This window comes from Mobula hypostoma, chromosome 5 (genome assembly GCF_963921235.1).
Source record: "Mobula hypostoma chromosome 5, sMobHyp1.1, whole genome shotgun sequence".
NCBI classification, from domain to species: domain Eukaryota; kingdom Metazoa; phylum Chordata; class Chondrichthyes; order Myliobatiformes; family Myliobatidae; genus Mobula; species Mobula hypostoma.
The window spans coordinates 41201460-41224061 of NC_086101.1; the positions used below are offsets into that span (position 1 = coordinate 41201460).

General features: G+C 42.9%; 1 long non-coding RNA gene across 1 annotated transcript in view; it reads left to right on the forward strand.

Annotated features, from left to right (window-relative positions):
• Positions 1-3122: 3122 nt before the first annotated feature.
• The window catches only part of LOC134346193 (uncharacterized), a 31005-nt gene continuing 11525 nt past the window's right edge, over positions 3123-22602 (forward strand). Inside the window, exon 1 of the long non-coding RNA XR_010017855.1 lies at positions 3123-3226. This is a non-coding gene — a long non-coding RNA (uncharacterized LOC134346193). The remainder of the gene's footprint in view (positions 3227-22602) is intronic.

Here is a 22602-nt window from a genome sequence, read left to right on the forward strand (position 1 = left end):
CAGGGAATGTGCTTTTTTAGCTAAAGTTTGAAGAATTAAGGCAGGCTCACAATCTGACTCTTGATGATATTACACATCCTTTTAAAGGCTAAAATACCCAGGCAGGTCTGGTCCACATTTCCATACCCAAAATAAAAACTGGCTTAAAGGGAAAAGCAGATCCCCAGAGAACAAACTGACGGACTTTGCTGAGGCAGTTAATGATGCAATATGTAAAAAGCAGGCAAAATCTACCCAAATTACATTAATTAAGAAAGAGCCAAAAGAAAAAGTAAAGGATTATGCTGAGCAAAATTATCAAATATAAGAGCAACATAGTGGCCTACATAGGCCTAAATAGGACAATGACATCTTCCTACAACTTCTGAAAAAAGGCGTGGACTACATCTGAACTAGATAATAAAATTAGGCCTACCAGTTGGCCACACATTTAATCACATACTAAACTGGACAATGAGAGCAGAAGTGGAGGCATAAAACAGGAGAATGTGCAGCCGTAGTGACTGGTGTAGAACAGGACAGACGAGGCGATGCTGAATGCTTCAGGTGAGGAAGAAAAGGACATGTAGCCGGGGATACATCAGGACGAGAGAGAAGGTCAAGTTAAGTGCAGTGGCTGAAAGAAGACAGGCCATAGTCAGGGCAAATGTTGGTTGAAAAGCAGAGAGGAAACGGGACAAGGATCATTGACACAGCAAGCTGAAGACCACCACTTTGCTTTGAGCTGTAGAGTAGTGGGAATTGTTTTCCAAATCCCTGCAGTGGAGTTAAAATGACTAATAGCGGCCCTCGGTGACAAGAGGACCTCAGAATGTTTGTCAATGTGTTGTTAAGGGGCCCAGCAGTGCACTATGTTTGTACACAACACCAATAGCAAATCTTAACTTGCCTGATGTAAGTAAAGCTACAATTGTGGTGGGGATGGAAGGAATATCCATGCTCACTCAATTCAGTGAACTCGTCCCAATACAGATTAAGGGTACCAGTACTACAGTACCTATCTGGATTTGGGACAATCACAAAGGCACCACATTTGGGACAGATCTATTGGAAAGCCTGGGGACCATGACAAAGGCAGGTACAAGGGACATTATTTGGTGCATGAAGACTTGCCCCTGATGGCAGAAGGGGAGTGGTCGAATGGGCGGTGCGGAAGTGTGGGGTATTATTGTTAAAATGTATCTCTGGGTGTGCACCACTAACTAAAGCCTTGTTAAGGTGACACTTATTTGGATAGAAGGCTAATCACACCCAGCCCATAGACAGTACCCCACTAAACTTGAAGCGGAGGCTTCAGTGGTAAAGGTAGTCACAGAACTACAGCAACAAGAAGTGATCTGACAAACGACTTTCCATACAAGTTCCCCGATCTGGCTAGTACCCAAGACAGACTAGTTCTACTGGCTAACCATTGAATATACCTCTCTCTCTAAGCAAATACACCACTCAGGAGTATTTTATAGTGGCAAACCCACCTATCATTTTGAATGGCCTGAGGCCAGAACAGGATACTTTTACTGTCTTAGATATCACAAATGGTTTTTGGTCAATTCCAGTACATCCCGATACTCAGGCTTTTACAGTCTAGGAATAGCAGTGTACTTGGAAAAGGCTGCCTCAGGGTTTCCACAACAGTCCTACCATTTTCCATCGATGTATGGCTAAACTAATCACCTGTGTTCCCCTGGCAGATACCGGTAGCAGTATTCTTCAGTATGTGGATGATATTCTAATTATATCTCTGGGAGAGAAAGAGCGCATCACAGCTCTTTTGAGTACTTTACATGTTATTGAAAATGCGAAACCGAAGATAAACCCCTTCAGGCACAATATGGACAGTGAGAAGTAGTGTATTTGGAACAGAAGATTAGTCAGGGTGAGAAATTAGTAACCAAGGAATCTAAGAAAAAAAGCAAGCAATTCTTTATCTCCCCCGCCCGTACACAGTAAAGGGAATCTGCCAGATTGTAGTTGTAGTTGCAGTTTTGTGGAAAATTACACTGAGCTCGCAGAACCTCTGCAAGCTCTCGTGAGAGGAGGGAAACAGTAGAATGGATGCCAGAGTTAGTTTTGTGTCTGAAACAAACCTTAGCTGCAGCGCCAACTTTGAGCTTGCTGGGCACGAACAGACTGGTCATCTTTTTTGTGACAATTGGGGGGAGTTTTATACAGCTGTTGTATGTCAAGAACTTGGAATCAAGTGGTGCACTGAAGCATATTATTCTGTAAAACAGGACCCGGTAGTGGTGGGAATGTATTGGGTTATGCAAGCAATAGACTGCATGACTTGGGCTATTGGAACATAACTTACTCTAATGGGTCTGATAGTCTTTCACACACCTCACAGCATAGTCACTCTACTCAAGGCAGGGAAGCTATGGCCAGTGTCTGACAGCAGCTGAGCAAAGTGGAAGGCAGACATGAGGAAATCTGCAGATGCTGGAAATTCAAGCAACACACATCAAAGTTGCTGGTGAACGCAGTAGGCCAGGCAGCATCTCTAGAAAGAGGTACAGTCGACACTTCGGGCCGAGACCTTTCGTCAGGACTAACTGAAAGAAGAGCTAGTAAGAGATTTGAAAGTGGGAGGGGGAGGGGGAGATCCAAAATGATGGGAGAAGACAGGAGGGGGAGGGATGTGGCTAAATTCTGCCAGCAGCGTATAACATGTGCCTAGTGTGACACAAGAAAAGCAGTTAAAGTCCAATAAAGGGCTCTGGGAGCAACTTGATACGGACTTCACAGGGCCATTACCCCGGTCTAGCAGTAAACAGTATTGCTTGGTGATGATTGATCACTTCACCAGGTGGGTGGAAGCATTCCCGTGTCGGAATTGCTTCACCGAGACAGCAGTCCGCGTGCTAGCTGAGTAGGAAATACTCGTGTGGGGAGAACTAGCCACTCTCGATACGGATCAGGGAACACAATTTACTGGGAAGGCAATCAAGAGGGCTTACATCATGTTGTTAGGGGTCAGACAGAAATTTCACATTCCATTCCACTCTCAGAGCATGATTGAGAGAATAAATCACACCCTAAAAGTGTGCCCTAAGGAAGGGCCTAATGCAGGCTGTGGAAAGCTGGTCCAGAGTCATCTGAGCAGTGCTGATGAAACTACAACTGAGTACTGCTCATAGGACAGGATTTACTCCTTTTGAATCGATGACAGATCAGACCATGCATCTACTAGAGAATGTGATCATGGGAAGACCGGTGAGCTGCAATGGTAAGGACTGGATTACCCAGTTTATACAGGAGTTGGTCGTTTGTCTGCGTGATCGAAAAGGGGAAGTCACTGACAGACAGAGTGAGGGACTGGGAGAATGAGAATGCCCAGTGAATGGGAACCTGCCAGAAGTGGGAGATGAGGTAGTGGTTAAGGATGTACCAGCAAAACGGAACTACAGCCCAGATAGACAAGACTGTTACAGTAATCTTGACTGGAGAGATGTATACCCTAGTGGAAACTAAGGAACAGCCGAAGTGGAAACACTGATCCCACCTGAAAAAAACAATTTGGGCAGGAATTATTTAACCATATACCATGTGCAAACATACTTCCACAGGAATAGTAAACATAAAACTCAGCCAACTACGCTCAGGGAAATCTGGATAATTGAATATGGCGCACTTTTGAGCTATATCTCGAGAGCAAGTAAAATGCAGAATTTCAGCCGAGGGAATAATTAAGAATGACCAGCTGTGGGTTGTAATGATATGTGGTTCAAAGTGGGGTACTCTGTGAAATGGACATTTGAAAACTGCACAGCGTTTATATAACAGAAAGACAGAGAAGGAAAAGGTTCTTGTGAGAAATGTTTGAGGCCTGCTGCCCCCCCCCCCCACCGTTGGTCAGGGTCACCCATGGATGTTGCATCCCATCTGCCTACGTGATACACTAGCCAGAGGAGGACGATATGGAGAGTAAGCTGTTACCCACGCAGCAAGCTCCCCCTCTCCGTGCAGCTGATGAATCCTAAGGAACAGCAGAGACCGATACAGTTTGGTACCTGTGGTGTCACAGGATTTGCCAGTGAGCATTGAATTCAATGTGGGACTGCCTTAGGGACTCCAGATCCAGCTTTTTCCTTGGGCTTTACTCTCAAAGCCTTCTCCATGAGTATAAGTACAAGAGAGTGGAGATTTGAGATCCGAATAATTGTTCTCCTTGATGAGTTCCCAACCACAGCTGACGAGCCCCATCTGCCCAAAGCAGTTGGTTTTAAGGTGCCACTTTTGTAACCCACTTTTGCCTCTTTATCTGTCAGTTAAAATGGTTCTGCCGGGCTTAGTAGCTAAATCACGTGAAGGCCAGGAGCTGGACTTGATTGTCAGAGGCTATTTGAGACGTACACCATTAGGAGCACTTAATAAATACTGGGAGCTTATACCCAAGACCACCTCTGGCTATGACAACCTTGAGGAACCATAGTGTTGTTTTGGAGCAAATTATTCATTGGGGGTCTTCACAAACACTTTTATATAGCAAAAAAATAAATATGCAGATTAGTTTCTTCTGGAGGAAGTTGAAGGGGATTATGAAACATAAGTACCATTTATGATAGTGACACAGTCAAAGGATTGCACAAGTATGTTGCCTCAGAACCACCACCTGTTCCACACTTCACTGCTGATTTGGAAAAGATTATCTGAGAGGAAAAGGAAGTCATTAAAAACGGGATGCACTTTAAAGAAGGATAACAGATCATTAGAATGGAGCCGAGGTGCTCCTCATTTTGGTATTTGAAATTAGGGTTCGAATGTACTAGTACACTGCTAATTTGACCTATCTCTCATAATATTGTTGTACAGCTGATTGTTCTAATGACAGTTTTTATTTTAGTGTGTGCGCAATGATGGCCTTAGGGGGAATATTATTTAGTTGGCCAAACAAGGATACTGCTAGGATTCTAATCATTAGGCACTATTAGCCATTTTATGCCAAAACCTAGAGGAGGGATTGTAGGAGAAAGAATAGTGACAGCTTGTAACTATTAAGTAGGGATGTGGATTGTGCTAATGTGGTCACAGGGAACAGCAGACAAAGCCAAAAAGTAAAGATTTGGAATGCAGCAGTGACAACATTCAAGACTAAGGAGTTTCTTTAATTCTGTTATAGTATGCATCCATTGTTGTAATAGAATATTGGATTTACTGTTAGACTCATGGACACTCATTTTACTCTGTAATCAGGACCTAGTCCGTTACTTAATTAAGTCTTCCTGTAGCCACCATTCTGTTACCCAATGTAGATTTACTGCTAATCTCATCAACTGAGAATCTCAAAGCTCAACCAAATACATGCTCGGGTATATCAGCTTTGACCAGTCTCCTGATGTGCATCAGTTTTTAGTAAAACATCAGCTACTTCAGACAAGACTCCATGTGATCTTCCAGTTTGTTCTTACAGTATTAATCACCAAGTTCCAAAATCTGGGCCTCTGTACATCCCTTTGCAACTGGATCTTTGACTTCCTTACTGGGAGACCACAGTCAGTACGGATTGGAAATAACATCTCCTCACTGACAATCAACACTGGTACACCTCAAGGATGCATGCTTCTCCCACTGCCCTAGTCTCTCTACCCCCACAACTGCAAGGCTAGGCACAGCTCAAACACCATCTATAAATTTGCCGATGACAAACCAATGTTGACTGGATTTCAAATGGTGATGAGGAGATGTATAGAAATGAGATACAGTACTGTGCAGAAGTCTTAGGCACATGTAAAAAAATACTGTAAAGTGAAGTTGCTTTCAAAAATAAGGAAATGAAAAGTTGCTATCAAAAAAAATTACTAGAAAGAGCAGTAAACAATAAGAACCAAATAAAATCATTATTTGGCATAACCACCTTAGCCTTTAAAGCTGCTTCAATTCTCTTAGGTACACTATTGTGCACTTTTATAAGAAAATCAGCAGGTAGGTTGTTCCAAGAATCTTGGAGAATTTGCCACAGTTCTTCTGCAGACATTGGCTATCTTGCTTTTCTCTGTCCTTGATGTTGAGATGAGGACTCTGTGGAGGTCATACCATCTGAAACTATATTAAAATTCTAGGGTGCCAAAGACTCTTGCAGATCAGCTGGATGAGTTGTGTTGCAATAACAACCTTGCACTCAACGTCAGTAAGACCAAGAAATTGATTATGGACTTCACAAAAGGGAAGTTGAGGGGAAATCATTCTCATCGAGAGACCAGCAGTGGATAGGGGGAGCAGTTTCAAGTTCCTGAGTGTCAAGATCTCTGAGGATCTATCCTAAGCCCAACTCATTGATGCAATAGTGGTTATATTTCACTAGGAGTTTGAGGAGGCTTGGTCTGTCACCAAAGGCTCTCGCAAATTTCTATAGATCGACCATAGAGAACGTTCTCACTGGTTGCATCACCAACTGGTATGGAGGTTCCACTGCACAGAATCAGAAATAAGTTGCAGGAAGTAACAATTTTAGCCAACTCTATCATGAGTATTAGCCTCCCCAGCATAGAAGACATTTGCAAAAAGCGATGCCTCAAAATGGTAGCATCTGTCATTTACATGTAGTGTAATATACTGTACATGTTAGTGTGGCGGGATGGAAATACATCTCTACCAAAGGAGGTGTAAGGAAACCCTTCCTTTCTGTAGCCACACAAAGCCATGTGAGCAGGTTGTAGATGGTCATATGAGAAGCTGGTCCATATCACAAGTCCAGGTTATGTGATCACCAATGCCAGTCAAATAGTCTCTGAAGAGTATTGATAATGGCTTGGGTTACCCATCTTGTAAAAACACTGTCAGAAGGCAGCATTGGCAAACCACTTCTGTAGAAAAATTTGTAAAGTACCATCATACAATCATGGTTAAGATGATGATCAACCTTATCATATGACATGGCGCATACTGAATATATATAATATATTTAAAAAATTAAGTTGCCCACAATTTCCTTAACTCCCATCTACTCATCACCCCTCCTGATCTGGATTGTTCTATCAACTGCCAGCTCTTGCTCCACTTGTTCTCCTTACTTCCTTATACAGCTATTTCCCCTCTACTTGTTCAGTCCAGATCGAGGGTCTTGATTCAAAGTGTTGACTCTTTATTTCCCTCCACAGTTGCTGCCTGACCCATTGAGTATTTGTATATTTTCTCCATTCCAACTGTCTCTGCGCAAGACAATTACACAAAGTCTTTCTGAACTTGTTTGCAGTGATCCTCTTTCTAATCTTTTGTCACCTCATGAAAATATGCTTATGAGACCGCACATCAAGTAATTAATTTTGCATTAAGTATAGAGCAAGAAGTACAAAAATGATTCTTGATGTACAACTTTGTGTCAATTTCCAGCTCAGCTGGCAAACTTCCATCAATCTTTGTCCTCATTAATCAATTTCTTATTCGTATTTAAAATGCTAAGTAGTTTAGGAGAAAAATTCAACAACTGTTTTCCAGCTAACCTGCTATAACATTGCCAGATAAACTCTGGATAAATTAAATCTTTTTCTTATTATTGCTGCAACTAGGAGGGAAATGTTTAGAGTGAGAGGGAAAGAATTAGAAGGGACCTGAGGGACAATTTTTTATGCGTGGTGAGTATATGGAATGACTGCAAGAGGGTATGGTTGAGACAGACACAATGGATTCATTTCAGAAGTACCTGATAGGAGCATGTAGGGGCAGGGTTTAAAGGGATATGTGATGAACATAGGACATTGGAACTGGTGGGTGCATAGCATGGTCACACTAATTATTTGGGACAATGAATCTATATCAGCTGTATTGTTCTATGATAATAGATTTCATGAGTTGATTCAAAGCCATTAGTCACAAGGTTCCCAGTTTAATTAATAAAAATTTGTTTGCCAAGTTTCAGTGCCTGGAGGTCCACAAAACTGATAATTATTTCCCAACCAAAAAAAAAATGCAGGAAACACTCAGCAGGGCAGATAGCATATGTGGAGAGAGGAAAACAGACTTAACATTTCAGATTCATGACTTTCATCAGAACTGGATAAAGTTTGTAGCCTAAAACATCCAGTATATGTCCAAAGGTACATAGAATCATGAAGGGAATTGAATTAACTTTATTTCTTACATCTTTTACATACACAAGGAGTAAAAATAATTTTGTTACATCACCAACTAAATGTGCCATGTGCAATCATAGTAATTTCTAATAAATAGAACAGTCAATGTAATATAGACTACACACAAATCAGTGTGAGTTCATCAGTCTGTTGGCCTGGTGGAAGAAGTTGTACTGGAGTTTGTTTGTCCTGGCTTTTATGCTGTGGTACCACTTCCTGGATGGTAGCAGCTGGAATAGATTGTGGTTGGGATGTGTTGGATCCCCAATGATCCCACGGGCCCTTTTTACACACCTTTCCTTGTAAATGTCCTGAATCATGGGAAGTTCACAACTACAGATGCGCTGGGCTGTCCGCACCACTCTCTGCAGAGTCCAGCGATTAAGGGAGGTACAGTTCCCATACCAGGCAGTGATGCAGCCAGTCAGGATGCTCTCAATTGTGCCCCTGTAGGAAGTTCTTAAGGTCTAGGAGCCCATACCAAACTTCCTCAACCGTCTGAGGTGAAAGAGGTGCTGTTGTGCCTTTTTCACCACACAGCTGGTGTGCACAGACCAGATGAGGTCCTTGGTGATGTGGATGAACCTGAAGCTGTTTACCCTCTCAACCCCAGATCCATTGAAGTCAATAGGGTTTAGCCCATCCCCATTCCTCCTGTAATCCACAACCAGCTCCTTCGTTTTTGCGACATTGAGGGAGACGGTTGTTGTCATAACACCACTGCGTCAGAGAGATGACTTCTTCCCTGTAGGCCACCTCGTTATTGCTTGAGACTAGGGCAATCAATGTAGTGTCGTCGGCAAATTTAATTAGCAGATTGCAGCTGTGAGTGGAGATACAGTCATGGGTATACAAGGAGTAAAGGAGGGGACTCAGCACGCAGCCCTAAGGGGCTCCAGTATTGAGAGTCAGAAGAAAAAGAGACAAGGAAATGTATGTATTAGAGTGGTGGTGAGAAGGAGTTCAATTACAAAAGGTGGAAGGGAAGTAGGGTGATAATAGCAGAAGTAAGGAAATTTCCCACCAGCCACTCCCTATCTTATGATACTTTCTGCTTTGGAGATCCAAATCATGCACATCTTCCTCTTCCCTTCCAAATATCCAAACACTCAAGAAGTTCCTTCATATGGAACAATAATTCAGTTGCATAGCTCCAGTCTTACGTACAACTGACCCCTCTGTTGGGCTGGTTCTGTAACTAAATTCTGTCCTCACAGAATTCACAAACTTCTACCCAAAAAATAAGATATACCATATAAAATTCACCAAATTGATAGATATGAAAAATATAAATGAAGAAACACAAGATTTATTTTTTCAACACGACTTAGCTTTCAGAACAGCACAGAAGATATGGCTTTGCATTATAGAGAGTAAAGATTTGGACAACTTTTTCGGAATGCAAATGAAGCTACCACCTGTAGCATTGGAGTGGTGTTACCAGTCCATTGTGATTTGGACACAGTTGTTATCTCTGTATCAGCATACATGACCTGTGATTGTGACAAATTACACACTCAAATTATAATTCCCCCCTCATAAATATAAGGAAAAATCTCTGCAGATACTAGAAATCTGAAGTAAAATTTTCCACAGATGCTCCCTAGCCTATTGAATCTTTCCAGCTTCTTCAATTTTGGAAATCATTCTCTGACCATTCCAGCAACTCAACTGATTTGTCTCAACCTTACCATTGTTACTGTCTTTATCATCCCTTCACTCACCTTCTTTGCCACTTAAATTGTATTTTATCTCTCTCATTTGATCTCCATAAGATCATAAGACAGGAGCAGAATTAGGCCAAATGGCACATCGAGTCTGCTTTGCCATTCAATCCTGGCTGACTTTTTTTCCCATCCTCAGCCAGCCCCACTCCCCGGCCCTCGACCTGTAACCTTTGATTCCATGTCCAATCAAGAATCTATCAATCTCTGCCTTAAATACATCAGCTGTCCTCCACAGCTGTCTGTGGTAACAAATTCCACAAATTCACCACCCTCTGGCAAAACAAATTTCTTCGCATCTCTGTTTTAAATGGACAACCTCCTACCCTGTGGCTGTGCCCTCTTGTCCTAGATTCCCCCACCATGGGAAACATCATTTTCATATCTACGCTGTCTAGGCCCCTCAATATTCAAAAGGTTTAAATGAGATTCCCCCCCGCCCCCACCTCATCCTTCTAAATTCCTGCGAGTACAGACCCAGAGCTATCGAATGTTCCTCGTATGATAATCCTTTCATTCCTAGAATTATTCTTGTGAACCTCCTCTGAAGCCTCTCCAAAGCCAACACATCATTTCTTAGATATTCATAATATCCAAGGTGAGGCCTCACCAGTGCCTTATAAAGTTTCAGCATTGCATCGTTGCTCTTGTATTTAGACCTTTTGAAATGAATGCTAACATTGCATTTGTCTTCCTCACAGACTTTGTATACACGGGTTTTTAGTTTGACGCCTTCTTTTATTTCCTTAGTTATCCAAGGCTGACTCTCCCCACCCTTACTGTCCTTGCTTTTAACTGAATATTACTTTTGTTGAGCAGGGTAAAAAATCTCTTTGGAAATCTTCCACTGTTCCTCAACCGTCCCAACATATACCGGTAGTCTGTGTTCCCAGTCTACACTAGCCAAATCCTCCCTCTACCCATTGTAGTGTCTATTGTTTGTGCATAGTACGCTGGTTTTAGATAGAACTTTTGCGCCCTCCATTTGAATGAGAAGCTCAGTCATACTGTGATCACTCTTTCCAAGAGAATCCCTAACTACAAGATCACTAACTTTACCTGTCTCATTGCACAGGGCCAGATCTAGGATAGCACATTCCTTTGTAGGTTCAGTAACATGCTGTTCAAGAAAGCCATCATGGATGCATTCTGTGAAGTCCTCGTCAAGACTGCCTCGACCAACTTGATTCACCCAATCTATGTGCAAGTTAAAGTCCCCCATGTTAACTGCTGTTCCATTCTCACATGCCTCAGATATTTCTCTGTTTATTGCCTGTGCCACTGTAATGTTATTATTCAATGACTGATAGACAACTCCCACCAGTGATTTTTTTTCTCTTTATTATTCCTAATCTCTACCCAGATGGATTCAACATTCTGCTCCTTAGAGCTTATATTATCTCTCACTATCGCCCTGATCTCCCATGACTATCATAACACTGCCCTTTTAATGCGCCCTTTCTATTTCCTGTTATAATCTGCGGTCCAGATCCCAGCAACTGTTGGGAAACCTGTATATAACAGCCATCAGGGTCCTTTAACTCTTTCAGTTTCTTAACTCAACCCACAAGGCTTCCACATCTTTCTACTGATTTGATGCCACTATTTACCCGCAGAGCCACACCATCCTCTCTGCCTACCTTCCGATACAACGTGTAACCTTGGACATCCAGCTTCCAACTCCAACCGTCCTTCGGCCACAATTCAGCGATGGCCACAACATCATACCCTTCAATCTGTAATAGTGCAACAAGATCATCCACCTTATTTCTTATACTCCATGCATTGAGATGTAACATTTTGAGTACTGTATTTGCTACCATTTTTGTTCCTGCATCCCTAATGCACTGACACTCACCCTGCTGGCTGCAGTTATGTGCTATCATCTGCCTGCCCGTTCTCACGGTCTGACTGCATGCTATCTTGGCTTTTTCACTCTTACTCCTATCCTGAGTCCCTTCACTCCGTTTCCCACGTCCCCGACAAATTAGTTTAAACCCTCCCCAACAGCTGCGAGAATATTGGTTCCCCATCGGGTTCAGGTGCAACCCATCACTTTAGAACAGGTCGTACCTCCTCCAGATATGTGCAGCAATCCAGAAATTACTACCCAGGAGTTTTAATGTCAGATTTCCAGCAGCTGCATTTGTTATATAGATATATATTTAGAAAGAAACATCAGGAACTGGAGAGAAAATGCGAGTGTCACCAGCAGAACTGAAATGGCTGCGTGCTGACTAAGAAAATGCTGAGGGCAAGGAGTCCCCTGTAAAAATTGCATTTGAATTTATGCTTTGTTAAATATTTTTGAGATCTGTTAAAGGTAATTTAATTATAAACAAAATATCAAAAATGTTTTAAAATAATTTCATTAAAGCATTTAGAAATTATTTAAGATATAAGAGTAGAGTAAAATAAATAGGCAAAAAGCATGTGCAATGCTACTTTCACAAGCTGAGATATAACTACTGAAAGAGGTCAAACCCTGGGTCTGGTTGATGTGGGTACTGAATGGTGCATTCTTACAAAATACTGGGTAATTGCTGCAAGATCAGACTTAGATTGTTGGATTCCATGTGGAGCACTGTGACAGAGCTAGTGACAGATGTGGGAACATCTGTCACTGGGTCCCAGATGCACTGTGCGCTCGCATAGCTTCAAGAGGTACTTTCACCCTGATGGTTGAACAAAGAAGCTACTCAGCCACAGCCAGGAAGATTTACCCCACTGAAGAAGATGAGGATGAACCACAAGGATATAACCATATATCAATTACAGCACGGAAACAGGCCAACTCGGACCTTTTAGTCCGTGCCAAACTGTTACCCTATCCTAGTCCCACCGACCTGCACTCAGCCCATAACCCTCCATTCCTTTCCTGTCCATATATCTATCCAATTTAACTTTAAATGATGACATAGAACCTGCCTCAACCACTTCTGCTGGAAGCTCGTTCCACACAGCTACCACTCTCTGAGTAAAGAAGTTCCCCCTCACGTTACCCCTAAACTTTTGTCCTCTAATTCTCAACCCATGTCCTCTTGTTTGAATCTTCCCCACTCTCAATGGAAAAAGTCTATCCACGTCAACTCTATCAATCTCCCTCATAATTTTAAACACCTCTATCAAGTCCCCCCTCAACCTTCTACGCTCCAAAGATAAAGACCTAACTTGTTCAACCTTTCTCTGTAACTTAGGAGATAAAACCCAGGTAACATTTTAGTAAACCTCCTCTGTACTCTCTCAATTTTATTGACATCTTTCCTATAATTCGGTAACCAGAACTGTACACAATACTCCAGATTTGGCCTTACCAATGCCTTATACAAATTCAACATTACATCCCAACTCCTATACTCAATGCTCTGATTAATAAAGTCGAGCAAACCAAAAGCTTCCTTCACCACCCTATCCACATGAGATTCCATCTTCAGGGAACTATGCACCATTATTCCTAGATCCCTCTGTTCTAAAGTATTCTTTATTGCCCTACCATTTACCATGTATGTCCTATCTTGATTAGTTCTACCAAAATGTAGCACCTCACATTTTTTAGCATTAAACTCCATCTGCCATCTTTCAGCCCACTCTTCTAACTGTCCTAAAGCTCTCTGCAAGTTTTGAAAACCTACCTCATCATCCACAACACCACCTATCTTAGCATCATCTGCATACTTACTAATCCAATTTACCATCCCATTATCCAGATCATTAATATATATTACAAACAACATTGGACCCAGTACAGATCCCTGAGGCACACTGCTACACACCGTCCTCTAATCTGACACACAGTTATCCACCACTACTCTTTGGCATCTCCCAACTTGGCAGGATACTTGGTAGTGTGGAGGAGCAGAGGGATCTCGGGGAACATGTCCACAGATCCCTGAAAGTTGCCTCACAGGTGGGTAAGGTAGTTAAGAAAGCTTATATGAAAGTTAGCTTTCATAAATCGAGGGATAGAGTTTAAGAGTCGCGAAGTAATGATGCAGCTCTATAACACTCTGGTTAGGCCACACTTGGAGTACTGTGTCCAGTTCTGGTCACCTCACTATAGAAAGGATGTGGAAGCATTGGAAAGGGTACAGAGGAGATTTACCAGGATGCTGCCTGGTTTGGAAAGTATGCATTATGATCAGAGATTAAGGGAGCTAGGGCTTTACTCCTTGGAGAGAAGGAGGATGAGACGAGACATGATAGAGGTGTACAAGATAATAAGAGGAATAGATAGAGTAGATAGCCAGCGCCTCTTCCCCAGGGCACCACTGCTCAATACAAGAGGACATATTTTTAAGGTAAGGGGTGGGAAGTTCAAGGGGGATATTAGAGGAAGGTTTTTTACTCAGTGGTTTGTGCGTGGAATGCACTGCCTGAGTCAGTGGTGGAGGCAGATACACTAGTGAGGTTTAAGAGACTACTAGACAGGTATATGGAAGAATTTAAGGTGGGGGCTTATATGGGAGGCAAGGTTTGAGGGTCGGCACAACATTGTGGGCCGAAGGGCCTGTACTGTGCTGTATTATTCTATGTTCTATGTAGCCACTGCTGAATCCATGTTACTACTTCCATTTTAATGCCTAACGATTGAACCTTCCTAACTAACCTTCTGTGTGGAACCTTGTCAAAGGCCTTACTGAAGTCCATATAGACAACATCCACCGTTTTACCCTCGTCAACTTTCTTAGTAACCTCTTCAAAAAATTCAATAAGATTTGTCAAATATGACCTTCCACGCACAAATCCATGTTGACTGTTCCTAATCAGACCCTGTCTAACCAGAAAATTATATATACCATCTCTAAGAATACTTTCCATCAATTTACCCACCACAAACGTCAAACTCACAGGCCAATATTTGCCAGGTTTACTCTTAGAACCCTTTTTAAACAATGGAACCACATGAGCAATACGCCAATCCTCTGGCACCGTATCCGTTTCTAATGACATTTGAAATATTTCTGTCAGAGCCCCTGCTATTTCTACACTAACTTCCCTCAAAATCCTAGGGAATATCTTGTCCGGACCCGGAGACTTATCCACTTTTATATTCCTTAAAAGTACCAGTACTTCCTCTTCTTTAACTGTCATACTTTCCATAACTACCCTACTTGTTTCCTTTACCTGACACAGTTCAATATTCTCCTCCTTAGTGAATACTGAAGAAAAGAAACTGTTCAAAGGGGAAGGGGAGAAGCCCAGAGAATGGGCAAGGGGTATAGTGAGAGGGACAGAGGGAGAAAAAGGAGAGAGAGGAAGAGAAAGTGTGTATATAAATAAATAATGGATGGGGTACGAGGGGGAAGTGAGGCATTAGCGGAAGTTTGAGAAGTCAATATTCATGCCATCAGGTTGGAGTCTACCCAGATGGAATAAGGTGTTGTTCCTCAAATCTGAGTGTGGCTTCATCTTTACAGTAGAGGAGGCCGTGGATAGACATATCAGAATGGGAATGGGATGTGGAATTAAAATGTGTGGCCACTAGGAGATCCTACTTTCTCTGGCGGACAGAGCGTAGGAGTTCAGCGAAATGATCTCTCAGTCTGCTTTGGGTCTCACCAATATATAGAAGGCCACATCGGGAGCACTGGACACAGTATATCACCCCAGCCAACTGTCTGGGGCCCTGAATGGTAGTGAGGGAGGAAGTGTAAGGGCATGTGTAGCACTTGTTCCGCTTCCAAGGATAAGTGCCAGCAGGGAGATCGGTGGGGAGGGATTGGGGGGGGGGTACGAATGGACAAGGGAGTCACGTAGGGAGAGATCCTTGCGGAAAGCAGAGACAGGGGAGGGAAAGCTGTGCTTAGTGGTGGGATCCCTTGGAGGTGGCGGAAGTTACGGAGAATTATATGTTGGACCCGGAGGCTTGTGGGGTGGTAGGTGAGGACAAGGGGAACCCTATTCCTAGTGGGGTGGCGGGAGGATGGAGTGAGAGCAGATGTGCGTGAAATGGGGGAGATGCGTTTGAGAGCAGAGTTGATGGTGGAGGAAGGGAAGCCCCTTTCTTCAAAAAAGGAGGACATTGCCTTCGTCCTGGAATGAAAAGCCCCATCCTCAGAGCAGATGTGGCGGAGACGGAGGAATTATGAGAAGGGGATGGCATTCTTGCAAGAGACAGGGTGAGAAGAGGAATAGTCCAGATAGCTGTGAGAGTCAGTAGGCTTATAGTAGACATCAGTAGATAAGCTGACACCAGAGAAAGAGACAGAAAGATCTAGAAAGGGGAGGGAGGTGTCGGAAATGGACCAGGTAAACTTGAGGGCAGGGTGTCTAGGCAGACCCATTGTCTCAGCTTGCTCCTGCCCCACCAAACTCATTTCTGCATACCTTGACACTGTTTTATCCCCCCTTGTTCAATCCCTCCCTACCTATGTTCGTGACACTTCTCACGCTCTTAAACTTTTCGATGATTTTAAGTTCCCTGGCCCCCACTGCTTTATTTTCACCATGGATGACCAGTTCCTATATACTTCCATCCCACATCAGGAAGGTCTCAAAGCTCTCCACTTCTTTTTGGATTCCAAACGTAACCAGTTCCCCTCTATCACCACTCTGATCCGTCTAGTGGAATTAGTCCTTGCTCTTAATAATTTCTCCTTTGGCTCCTCCCACTTCCTCCAAACTAAAGGTGTAGCTATGGGCACCCGTATGGGTCCTAGCTATGCCTGCCTTTTTGTTGGCTTTGTGGAACAATCTATTTTGGTATAGAATATAGAACATTGAACAGTACATCACAGGGGTGGGCCCTCTGATCTATGATGTTGTGCTGCACTACTTCAGCAAATGACACTTAGTCCCTACTGCCCACATAGTGTCCATATCACTCTATTCTCTGAATGTTTAAGAGCCTTTCTGAGAGCCTCTTAAACATCACTGTTGTGTTTGCCTCCACTATCACTTCTAGAAGTACATTCCAGACATCCACCACTCTGTGTAAAAAAAAAGAATGCTCGTCTTGCACATCCCCTTTGAACTCACTTACACACCTTAAATGCATACTGTCTCATATTATATATTTCAATCCTGAGAAAAAGATTACAGGCTGTCTACTCTACGTATGTCTCTCATAATCTGTCTCAGATCACCCCTTGCCTTCTACTGCTCCAGAGAAAAACACCCTGGTTTTCAAAGCTCTCCTCATAGCACATGCCCTCTAATCCTCCTGCACCTACTCTAAAGCCTCTGCATCCCTCCTATAATGGGGCAACCAGAAACACATATGCAGTGGTACATCCTAGTTTCCCAACTTGCGGTCCATGGACCCTTCAATTAATGGTAAGGCTCCATGCCATAAAAAAGGTTGGGAACCCCTGATCCAGATGCAGGCTATACAGTGTTTTATCTAGCTGCTACACAGGCTATATTATAGCAGAATCCACTCAGACCCTACCAACAATCACAGCTCCAGTCCTTAAAAGAAAATATTGCTTCACTCCTTGTTAATCTGATTTGCTGTTTTATTTTTAAGGATGCTCTAAAAATGTATAAAGGGGATTCCTGAGCTCAGGACAGAGGGAATTGACAGTAATGGCTGATACAAGTCACTACTATGAAAGAGGTCAGTTGTATGCACAGCAAATTAAATGGAGAACACCTTTACCTTTCAAACCAACAGCAAAAAAAAGTCATTCCACTGTACAAAGATAATCTCTGGCCTTGTATGTTATGGTGACCTAGATACCATAATGTCATCTCTGAGAAGCAACCCCTGTGATAGGTTGCAAGACTGCATTCAATACATTTAAATGCTAGAGAGGGGAAAAAGTTATGACTCTGCCATATTTATCTTTCTGGACTATGCATTACTCAAGTTCCACAATGAAAACTAGAGTCACTGTAATCCTGTGTTTCCTGTGCCAAACACTTTCCAAAAGGCAATGAAAACATCACTTACTATTTTTCTTTTGTAGTGTACACAAATACTTCTTTCACTGCAAGCCATCAGCAATTATAATTTGAAGAGCAGGGTCAAAGGAAAATGATTCTTCAAGGTGAAAATGTTGCATCAACTATTTCCTGCTTTCCCGTCATATAGATTCACTCATTGCAACAGAAGTTTAGAATCCCTCGGCACGAAGGGAGTAAAATAATTGTAACTGGCAAGTAATTTTCAGTGTGGTCGGATAAATAGTAGAAGAATAAACTGATTAGATTGCTGCCTTATGGTGAATTCCTCGTAGCCAATATTTCACAGTGTGCATAAGTGTTCCTATTTAGTATGGTCTGGATGAGAAAATTCAAGCAATCTCACAATGGATGAGGTGTATGCTTTGCCAGCAGACTTGGAAAGTCCACATGAAAATAATCATCTTGTGGATTTTACAGCTGGTCTTTGATCTTTGGAAACAAAGATTAGAAGCAATGCACTTGCTCCGCTGCTAAACCAAATCAATTCTTATATTAAAGATGTGGAATCACAATGATATTGCAAGTAGTGCACACGGAAAATCTACAGAAACTTGGTGGATGAGGCAAAAGAAATTGAAGTTCTTTTTTTTTGGCTTGGATTTAGTTTGCAGAGACAGCATTGCATTTCCTTTATGTGTTATCTATAACTCAGTAGGAAGCAATCTTGCTCTAGAGTCAGAACTGTTCTGAACACAAATTGCACTCTGAAATGCATGTGTAATATCTCAGCAAAATATTCCAGAACAAAGTTGAAGGAATTCTGTATTGTCAAATAAGGTGACTCTAGGCCAAATCCCCAATCAGGTTCTGAATTTTTTCTCAAGTGGTCCTAAATGTTCTCCTGGTGTGGTGGTGAAGAAGGAAAAAAGGAGCCTACCCTATTATCCTGTCCAACATCAATCCTTCAACCTGGATCACTTGTGTGTTGCAGTGCAAAGTGGTCAGAGTAGTCATAGCATTGCTATACAGGGATAACCATTAGGGTTCTGCAAGTTGCTTCAAGAACTGAATGGTTGAAGGGAAGTAGCAGTTGCTGAAACTAGTTGTGTGGGACTTAAGACTTCTGTACTTTCTTCTCAGTGGCAGCTGTGAGAAGACGTCACGGCCTGGAAGGTGGGATCATTGATGATAGGTGTATCTGGCTGAAACAGTACATCTATCGAAGTTTTTGTCATCTAAACACTTGAAAACTTCAATAGATGTACTGCAGAGGGCATTCTGACAGAATTAATCATGGTATGTGGGTGAGGGAAGCTACTGCACAAGACTGAAAGAAGATAGAGGAAGTTGTAAAATTAGTCAGCCCCATCTTGGGTACTAGCCTCCATAGTATCCAAGACATCTTCAAGGAGTGATGCCTCAGGAAGACAGTGTTCATTACTAAGGACCCCCATCACCCAGGACATACCCTCCTCTCATTGTTACCATCCAGGAAGGAGGCACAAAACCCTGAAGGCACGCACTCAGTGATTCAGAAACTGCTTCTTCCCCTCTGCCATCTGATTCCTAAATGGACATTGAACCCATGAACACTACCTCACTTTTTTTGTATTATTTCTGTTTTGCACTATTTTTAATCTAACTATGTAATATACAGTACATATATATATATATTTACTATAATTGATTTATTTTTTTTTCTTTCTACATTATCATGTATTGCATTGAACTGCTGCTGCTAAGTTAACAAATGTCATGTCACATGCCAATGATAGAAAACCTGATTCTGATTCTGATTGATGTTGCTTTTCTAAGGTAGCATCTCAAGTAGATATGATCAATATTGGGGAGGGATGTGCCAGAGATATATTGGGCTAAGTCTACTACCTCGGCATTTCTTACATTCCTGCACATTCGTATTGCCAAATCAGGCCATCATGCATAAAGGACAACCACACTTCTTTTCACCACTCAGAATTTCCCTTTGATTGGATTGCAACTATCAGTCCACTGAGCTAAAATTCCAGGGTAGTGGAGAGAATAATAATCTACTTCCTTGCTGCATAAATTACATTTTTATACAGGTCATAACGTAACGTACCATGTGATGTCTCCATGTGGTGAAGCATTTCATAGTTGAAAGTAACAAGGGGATAAACTCAGCCCAACTATGGTTGTGTTAGTTATGATTACCAATGTCTGAAAGGAAAAAGTCTGAGCTCCTCAGTTGTGGGGTGAGGAGCTGGCATTACATCAGTGCTTGTTCAATAGATACAGCTGCACCGAAACAGACCCTTTAGTCCAACTGCTCTATTCCAACCAAAGTGTCCCACCTTAGCTAGTTGCGTTTGCTTGTATTTAACCTATATCCCTCTAAACCTTTCATATTTGGTACTAGAGCAATATATACAGATTTTCTTTGAGAACTGGGGCTGAGATTGTTGATGGGAGGCTGAGTGGAGGAAGCTAAGAGTTATGAGACTTCATGTTACATCCATGGAATAGCCGACAGATGTTGCAGCTGTATAAAATTCTGTCTAACACATACAAAGTACTGGAGGATCTCAGCAGGTCAGGCAGCATCTATAGAGGGAATGAGTGATCGCTGTTTCAGTTAGGGACATTGTTCAAGGTTTCCAGCATGTGTGGAATCTCTTGTGTCTCTGCAAAACGTACTCCAAGTGTCTTTTAAATGTTAGTATACCGGCCTCGAGCACTTCCTCTGGCAATTCATTCCATGTACAAACCCCTCTTTGAGGGACAATATTATTACTCAGGTTCCTATGAACTCTCTCCTCTTTCACCTTGAAAATGTGCACTCTGGATCTTAATTCCCCAGCCTTGGGATAAAGACTGTGCATCTCCATGTGCCTCATGATTTTATACATCTCTATAAAATCACCCTTCATTCGCCTACATTTCAAAGAGGAAAATCCTAACCTGCTCAACTTTTCTCCATAACTTGGTCTCTCAAATCCCAACAACATCTACAATAAATCTTCTCTGCACATTTCTCAGCTTCATAAGCTTTCCTTTGGACTACACTGGTGAGGCCAAGAGGAGGATCTTGACGAATGGGCATCTTAGGATTTCCATACCTTCTGCCTAGGCTTCTGATGATGACCATCATCACCCATTGTCCTTCAAAACAGTCGGATGCCAACCACCACTCTTTCCTGCTTAATGGTACCAGGGTCACAACTGAACAGTGACAGGCATCCAAATTTCAGCAAGCCAACTCCACAGAGTAAGGCTAGCTGCCGCTGTGCCTTTAAGGCTCAGAGTGCCAATTACTGCCAATTACTTACCCTTACCAGCAGTGGGCCCCAGGGACATGGCATGCAGGCCCACCACTGTGTGGGCATGCCCTGGCACCCATCAACCACTGTCCCAGCTATGGGCAAATAGCCCTACTGCCTTGTGGTAAGTCTGCTGAGACAAGGCTAAAGGAGCACACCCTGACAGAAAACCAATGCACTGGCGGCGCGCAATAGACGGGCCTTAACAGGCCAAGGACCCGGCGGCCAAGATGTAGGACCGGTTGTCCTGGGATCACCCTTGTCACCAGGATTTACCTCATCATGGTGAAGATCGTGTTACTGGGGATGGCACACCCCTGTGGCACTTTAAAATCTTCCTTGCACGGGTATCCACCTCTGACCACGGTGAACAATACCTGAACCTTACATATGGTTGAAGTCTGACGGCAATGGGGCGTCTGGCAACGGGAGCAGGTACAAATGGACTGGGAGCTCCTAGTCAGAACCCTGCATGGCAGCGGCCCAGGGTATTTGGTCACTAGCAGCTGGAACTGAGTGGCAGCTGTTTTCAGCAGACCCCTGTGCGACTGAGAAGCCCTATTTAGGGACTGCACTGCTCACCCCAATTGGGGAAGGGCCTAAAAATTGCCCATTCAATCACTCACCACTCATCTGGATAGGTTACTGCGCCTATCGGGTTATTCCACTACTGCAGTCAAAATAAGAAACAATACAACCTAAAACTGGCAACATAGAATGTAAGGACTCTCCTGGACTCGTACGGCATCTCTGACAGACCTCACCGGAGAACAGCCTTAATCACTGCTGAGCTGAGGTGCTACAACATCGACATTGCTGCCCTGAGTGAGAACAGGCTCCTGGATGAAGGCTCTTTAACAGAGGAAGGGATGGGTTACACCTTCTTCTGGAAAGGTTTCCCCCCAGGTGGACAACATCTCCACAGAGTAGGATTAGCCATCAAGGACACCTTTCTACCAAGTCTTACAGAAACACCTGTTGGCATTAGTGAATGACTAATGACCCCCCGTATCCCCCGGCAAACAAAGGTCATTCCACGCTTCTCAGAGCCTATGCACCAACTTTGCCATCTGAGAATGAGGCCAAGGAGGGCCTTTATCAGACATTGGATGAAGCTCTTTGCTGGATCCCTAAGAATGATAAGATCCTTTTGCTTGGGGACTTCAACACTAGGGTGGGACAGAACAACAGGATATGGAGTGGAGTGCTAGGTAGGCAAGGTATTCGCAAGGTGAATGCAAATGGCATGAGACTACTTACTCTTTGCTCTGAGCATAACCTTACCATATCCAACACCATCTTCCAGCAGAAGGCAAAATATAAGACCTCGTGGATGCACCCTCGCTCTAAACAATGGTACATGATCGACTTCATCATTGTGAGATGTAGTGACATCAAGGATGTTCTCATCACCCGTGCCATAAGAGGTTCAGAGTGCTGGACTGACCACCATATGATTGTGGCCAAGCTCCACATGAAAGTGTGTCCCCCCTCGCGGCTGCAAAAACCCCATAAAAAGTGGCTAAATTGCAACCGCTTGAGAAACACAGAAGCAGGAAGTGAATTTCAATGCATCCTAGCTGAAAATCTAAGGGAGCTTGTACCTTGCCTGAGCTCAGAAGATACCATGGAACAACAGTGGACCTATATCAGCTCAGCGCT